The following is a 7,865-nucleotide window of genomic DNA, read 5'->3' as shown; positions in this document are numbered from 1 at the left end:
CATAATTTCATTCCTCTTTATGGCTGAATAATATTCCATTTTTGTGTATGTGTGTGTCTGTGTATCACATTTTCTTTATCCATTTATCTGTTGAAGGGCACCTAGATTGGTTCTTTAGCTTGGCTCTTGTGAATTGAGCTTCTACAAACATTGATGTGGCTGCATCACTGTAGTATGCCAATTTTAAGTCATTTTGGTTATGAGCTAAGGAGTAGGATAATGGGGTTAAATGGTGGTTCCATTCAAATTTTTCTGAGGATTCTCCATACTGATTTCCAGAGTGGATGCAACAATTTTCAGTTCCTACAGCAATGTACGAGTGAAACTTTTCCCTCACATCCTCAACAACATTTATTCTTGTATTCTTGTTAACTGCCATTATGACGGGAGTGAGATGGAATCTCAATGTAGTTTTAATTTGCATTTCTCTAATTGCTAGAGATGTTGAACATTTTTTCATGCATTTTTTGACCATTCAGACTTCTTGTTCTGTGAAGGTCTGTTCATTTCCTTTGTTCATTTATTGATTGAGTTATTTGGGTTTTGGGTTTTTTTTTTGGTATATATTTTTTTGAGTTCTTTTTATACAACAGAAATTAATGCTTTTTCTGAGGTGTAGGTGGTCAAGATTTTCTCCCATTCTGTAGGCTTTCTGTTCACATTCTTGATTGTTTCCTTTGCTGTCAAGAAGTTTTTAATTTGATGCCATCTCATTTATTGATTTTTTATTTTACTTCTTGCACTTTAGGAGTCTTATTGACAAAGTCTGTTCCTAAGCTGACATGATGGAGAGTTGGACTTATCTTTCTTTTAATATGTGCAGGGTCATGGGTCTAATGCCTAAGTCCTTGATCCACTTTGAGTTTAGTTTTGTGTAAGGGGAGACACAGAGATTCAATTTCAATCTACTGCATATGAATTTCCAGTTTTTCCAACACCATTTGTTGAAGAAGTTAACTTTTCTCAAAATGACCTTACTACCAAAAGTGCTCTACAGATTTAATGCAATTCCCATTAAAATTTTAAAGATGTTCTTCATAGAAATAGAAAAAGCAGTCAAGTGAAATTCATTTGAAAAAATAAGAGGCTCGAAATAGCCAAAAAATCCTTAGCAAGAAGAGTGACACAGGAGGTATCACAATTCAAGACCAAATTATACTACAGAGCTATAGTAACAAATACAGTATGGTATTGGCCAAAAAACACACACATGAAAACCAATGGGACAGAATAGAAGACACAGATACACCAAAATAAGATATAGTTATCTCATACTAGACAAAGGTACCATTAACTTACATTGAAGAAAAGGAGTCTACTTCTTGATATTCCAAATAATTGCTGAACAAGAAACCTTTTATTTCTTCTGAAATCCTGGGCCCTGCCAACTTCGCAGCTGGTACTGTCCACAGATCACACTCTGAGTTGCATGGCATTTAAACATTTAACACTCACAAACATCCTGTGGCATACTTATTATCTTAATCTTTATTAAGATGAGAGGAATGTGAAGCACACTGGTAGCTGGGGTTAATAGAACCGATGAGGGGACAAAGAGATCTGAAGCCAGTCAGAGCCCTGACTTTTAATAATGTGCGAAATAAGGCAAACATTAGGAATGGTTGCATATACAATGTTGCCAAAGCAAAAGAAAGTGAAAGGGAAATTATCCTTCAACAAAGAGGGACATTATACTTTACAAGCAGAAGCAAGAGTGATGCTAATGTGAAAGATGCTGCAGTGTAAGTGATGGCCTCTGGTGTTCTATAACTTGAGGACAGTGGTGTGCTAGGGAACTGCACACATCATTTTTATTTTTGGAGTCCCAAGAGGTGAAGTCCCTGAGTATTTGAAGCACTGTACTGCTGGAGACCTAAGTAGTCCAGAAAGAACTCTTGCAACCTCCCTGCATTGGGGCATGAGTGGCCAGGTATCATCACTTTATGAAATCTATTCATGTGCTGCCATAGCAGACCGGGAGCTAGTGACATGTGGGAGAAGCTACATGGAGGATTCTCTCTGGTGGTAGCTTGCCTCATCTCCATGGTCAGCAGCAGTCCTAGGCCCTCTGCATCCATGCAGAACCATGGTGGTACCTCCATGGTGGTCTGATGAAAGCAATGATGTCCCCCACAGTGCTGGGACATGAGCAGCAGTCTGGCCGATGGCTGCTCTTGGTCTTCCCATTTACAAGGCACGTTTTCCATACTTCACAGCTATTCCTCCCCTCCTTGGTATCCTTTTGATGATTTCCACATTGTCTCACGGGATCCCTAATCTGCATCTGTGACATGCTAACAGGAGCCCTTACTGAGACAGAGACCGAATGCACAGATGACATAAATCTTGACATTTCAAAGCCAAAGACAGCCCCAGAAGAGTGAGGTGCTGTGGGTTAGACACGCAAGAAAGTAGGAGTTGCAGAGATACCATAAAAAAGGTAGAATTAGAATGGGTTAATTATTCATTTTAAAATTAAAAATTAATTATCGAGATTAATAACAACCTTACATTTATGGAAGGTGTTTCCTACCTCAAGAACCTCTAAAAGCCCTTTTGAATTTATAAGCTAAGGTAATATATAGAACATAAAATCATTAATTAAACCATGAAATTCGTGAAATATGTATGTCCTTAACCAGCAGAAAAAGGATTTGTGCAAACCTCTTATTAGTATCCATCATTAACGGAGTTTTGGGAAGACAGTGGGGGTTGAGGTGTCATCTCTATGTATGCTTTTGTGGTATGAAGACCTTGGCCTTTTTGTCCTGTGTCTCCAGAAGCTTCTGCCAAGTTGCTTTCCCTCTCCTCATTTGTTCATATCCCCAAATGACCCATCAGAGATTTTCACTTCAAGGGTGAGGTGTGATGGGGGGCGGTGCACAATGCGAGAAGCAAATATGTCTGTCTTCTATAATCATGTTGCATCATTCACAAAGCCAAAAAGCTAGATGAAGGAAAACCCCCCAAAAAACAAAAATGCTGTCACTCATTGATTTTTGTGAGTGAGGCTGTACGTAGGTAGTAAGAACAATAGTTTCTATAAACACACATCTCTTCAAGCTCAGGGTCTCTCTGTTTCTCTTATCCAGAATTAAACAAAAATTATAACCATAGCTATCACTTTATCAGTGTTTAATAGAACAAAATGCCCACTGCACACAGCTTGGTGCATGTGTAAATAACCTCAAAGATCCAGCACTTGAGATATTAATATTCTCTTGGTCACAGTGTGTTGGGGTAGGGCAAGAATTCAATGGCTTAGCAAGTGTAATAGTAGAACCTCCTGAAGGTTGATGTACAAATTGTATAGGCAAGGTTAAGGGGGGTGGGGGGGGTCTAAGAACTTAAAACTAGGGAAGGGAATTTCCAAGTCCAGCAGAAGCTAGCGCCAGAGAAGTTTAGCCTGTGCAACAGGACCCTACCGAAATGAAGAAGGGACCTGGGGACATCATGCCAGGTCTCTTTTCTGCCAGCTTGAGAGGGCAATGATCTCCTTGGGATCGCTGTGCGTAAGGCCAGCCTTCCAAAAACCAAGGTAAGGCAGAACATGGAGCTGGTGAATTGATAGAGACAGAACACTCAACACAGCGATCAACTTGGCATGTAGGTAAACTAAAGTGCAGTGGTTCAGTGACCCATGCAAGTAACTCTGAAGTAGCTGAGTTGGAAACAGAAACAAAAATAGCACATTTTCTTTCCCCATTTACCTGTGTATGACTATCCACACCTCTCCAAAACTTCTCAGATTTTCCCACCTACACAGCTTTAAAGTTAAAGGCAATTACATATCAACTAATGCTTTGTTCCTTTCAAGACCCATGGACACAAACTCCAAGAGAAGTTCTTTGGGAAGCCCAGAGGTTTCTTCCCTACTTCCATAATATGCAGGTCTTTGCAGAACGAAAATGTCAGCTACAGAAATGGCAAATGAAATCTCCACTCTTAAGCCTGAGGCGAATCCTTGGCGTGCTTGTTTAGAGTGGCTTCACCTTAAAAATAATTCTTGGTCACCTGATTTTAAGAGCAAGTTAGGCAGTGGTGAAGATGGCCTTGATGAAGACAGGTAGAGAAGCTACCCCAGAAGCAGTCATTTCCCACAATGGCCAATGTAAGAAATGTCAATGATTGGCAGGCCTCACTAAGGGGAGCAAGAGTGTTGGCAATGGGCCCCTTCTTTGGGCCCACATGAATGCTGTACAAGCTTTTGTGCTGATCCCCTGGGTGGAACTATCCTCAGCAGTAGCCTGGAAGGGAAGAAGGCTCAGTGTCTGGAACATCCTAAGTAGGTGAGGGAAGTGGTTTGCTTGCCTTCAGAATTCCCCCACCTACTACCATTTATTAGAAATATATTATGCATTTGCATTTTAATAGGTATTTTATATGCTTTCTCCTTTGGTCCTCATTAACAATGTTTAAATTTTTTTCCTCACTGCATAGAGAGTACACCAGAAATCAGAGAAGTAAAATAGCTCAATCAGAGTCACATAAAATTGCAGGAGTCTGACTTTCAAACCCACACTGCCTTACACTACCCCTACTCAACCTAAAATATATGATCAGCCTGGGATGGCTGAAGGGTGGAGAAAGACCATGTGGTCTTCCTAGGTTTGGTAAGAGGAATTCTTGTGGGGTTGAGAGTTTGGCACCAACATCAAAAGAAAAACAGTGTCCAGCAATGGTGATGGATGCTCCTAGAAACCAATTTAGTTGAAATAATCTGTGTTTTGGATTTTGTTTCATTTTGACACCCAAAGATTCACATATGTGTCAGAAAGCTTTTACTGCTGCGACCTTTTGGTTAGGTATAGACCTAACAAGAACAGCTTGGACAAAAGTGGTAGAGCGTTTGCGAAGCATTCATGAGGAACTGGGTTCGATCTTGGGTACCCCATAAAAAATAATAAAAATAAAATAAAATAAGATAAAGGTATTATGTCCATCAACAACTAAAAAAATCTTTAAAAAGTTTATTTTGGGCTCATAGCTTCAGAACTTTCAATCTATCATCAGCCAACCCCATGGCTCTGGGCCTGAAGTATGGCACAACATCATTGCCCAAGGTTATGGTAGAGAAAAACTGCTTGGCTCATGGCAGTTGGAAAGAAGAAAGGCATGCACCAGGACCAAATTATAAACCTAAAAAGCACCCCAAATACACAGTAATCTGATTCTTTCTGCTATAACTTGGCTGCCTATACTTTTTACCCGGTACTAGATTCCTTTCAAATTAATAATCTGTCAAATACATCATAATCTAATTATGAAGAGAGCTATCATAATCTAATCATTTTTATTCCAGGCATTTCTGCATTATTAACACATAAGCTTTTGGGGATACACCTCAATTCCAAAACATAATAATGTGTCGGCTGCTTGGTGACCAGTGGGGCAATGTGGGAGGTGATGGAAGTTGTAAGAGAAGGGGCCTTGGTGGAATTTCTTAGGTCATTTGGTGGTGTACTCTCTGAAGGGATTAAAGTAGCTCTTGTAGAACCACTGAGCTCTCAATAAAGCAAACTGTTACAAGAGCAAGCCTGACCACTGAACAGCTAGCTCCCTGCCTTCCTGTTCTCTTTCCACTACTCCAGCTTCTACTGTTTACCATGAGGTACCTGCCAAAGATGGCGCTATGGTATTTGGACATTCAGCCTCCAAAACAGTGGAGAAAAAAAAAACCAACAAACAAAAAACACCTCTTTTCTTTTTTTTTTTTTTTTCAGATTACCCAGTCTCTTGTACTATGGTAATAGAAAACAGACTCGTACAGCATATGCCCATGTCACACTATGGTTAAGGTCAGAAGCTTTAATCACACAGAACTGGGCTCATGCCCAATATTTATCACAATTTTGCAGAATGATCTTTGCCAAGTGACTTAAATTTTAAGCTTTTGTTGCCTTATCTGTAAAAAGCAATGAACCAGTTCCTACTTCATAGGATGGTTAGGAGGATTCAGTGAAATCAGGCATCAAATGCATTTGGTGTAACACATGGAAACAGGCTCCTGGATTCTACCTTGCAGCATTAATGTTAATCATGTAGCACACTTAGCTAAGATGCCATCATGAATTACTGATTGCTTTCTAAGTCTGTGTAGTTAAAAACACCCAAGTGCTTGTATCTACAGGAAATGAAGAACTCCTTTTTGGAAGGAAAATGAGATTCCTTAGTCAGAACAGGTAGATGAATTTTAGGAAGAAGAGAAACTCTGGCCAAATCTTTGAGGCTTGGGGCAGGAAAGACTAAAACAAGGCAAGCTGGAAGCAGAAGAGTACTCAATGCTGGGCTTGTCCGCCAATTTCAACTTCCTGGTTCACAGGTGCTTAGCTTGCTGCTCATTGGAATCGCAAGAGAAATTTATGGATGCCCAAGAACCACACTGGAGATACTTTAAAAAATAATTATATCTGTTTTTTTTAGTTATATATGATAGAGTCTACTTTTTGAATATTTATACAAAGACAGAGTATATCTTATTCTAATTAGGATCACAGTCTTCTGGATATACACAATGTGGAGATTCACTGTGGTGTATTCATATATGTACATAGGAAAGTTATGTCAGATTCATTCCACTGTTTCTCCTCTTCCTATCCCTGCTCCCTTTTCATTCCCCTTTATCTGATCCACTGAACTTCTATTCTTTCTCTCCTCCCTTTGTTTTATGTTATCAACCACATATCAGATTTATCCCACTATTCAGTATATATCCAAATAATTTAAAATCAGCATACTACAGTGATGCAGCCACAATGTGTTTATAGCAGCACAGTCCACCTTGGAGATCCTGATTTAACTGGTATGCTGCAGCAGGAGCCTGAGTAATCACTGGAGTCACCTGGTGGCCCTACTGTGTAGCAGGGTCTGCTTGTTTGACCTGTCAATGTATCTGTCTCCTTCCTCAGCCCCCGCCAGAAAGGTTCTGAAATTTTATTGAACCAGATCTCATCACTTCCAGTCTCAGGCTCCCATTTCCTGCATCCATAAAAACTAAACCTTCCCAATTCTGCCTCCTCCATCTTCTTCTTCTCCTTCTCTTTTCCCTTTATTTGTTTCATACTGAAACCCAGGACTCCAGCACAGTAGACACTCACTCCAATACTGAGCTATCCCCCCAGCCTTCTTATTGCCATACCTCTTGGTAATCTCTGAAGTTTGTTACAGACCCAGCTCAGACACGGTGGAGGACAGGATCTCTGTGGCGGTAGCTATGTCTGCTCTGGGCAGCTCACCAATCATCAAGAAGAAGTGGATTATGATTCCAGGATCTTTCCTGGATCTGCACTTCCCTATTTGCTGGTCTTCAGTGGATCCAGCTTTGCCTGGAAAGAGGTATTGTTGGGTATAAACCAATTAATACATTAGTTTTATTCTCCTGTGTCCATACATTGTTATAGATCCTAAGCAGACTACCATAGCTATTGAGTAAATATTCTTACAAAAAACTTTTGCTTTTTCTATAGTGAGTGCTCAATAAAATTGTCACTGTTCCTGAGTCATCTCAGTCCTCTTTGGAGAGAAAATGTGCTGTCAGGTGTCTGGTTGGGGCAACATTTCTAATATTATTCTGTAAACCAGAATATATATATATATATATATATATATATATATATATATATATATAATATATATATATATATATATATATATATATATATATATATATATATATATGACCTACTGGGCAGGGAAAGCACATTGAAAATAAAAATAATAACAAAACATCATGGTCAACTGTAGCAGGATAAAAATTTCTTTTTAGACTTGAAAAAGTATGACTCCCCCACCCAGGGGTCAGCTTTACCTGAACTATGCTGGAGGTTGGAGGTTGTTGACCTTAAAGTTATCATAGAGTTTGCAAA

This window comes from Urocitellus parryii, chromosome 1 (genome assembly GCF_045843805.1).
Source record: "Urocitellus parryii isolate mUroPar1 chromosome 1, mUroPar1.hap1, whole genome shotgun sequence".
Taxonomy (NCBI): Eukaryota; Metazoa; Chordata; class Mammalia; order Rodentia; family Sciuridae; genus Urocitellus; species Urocitellus parryii.
Note: the sequence above shows the minus strand (reverse complement) of the source record.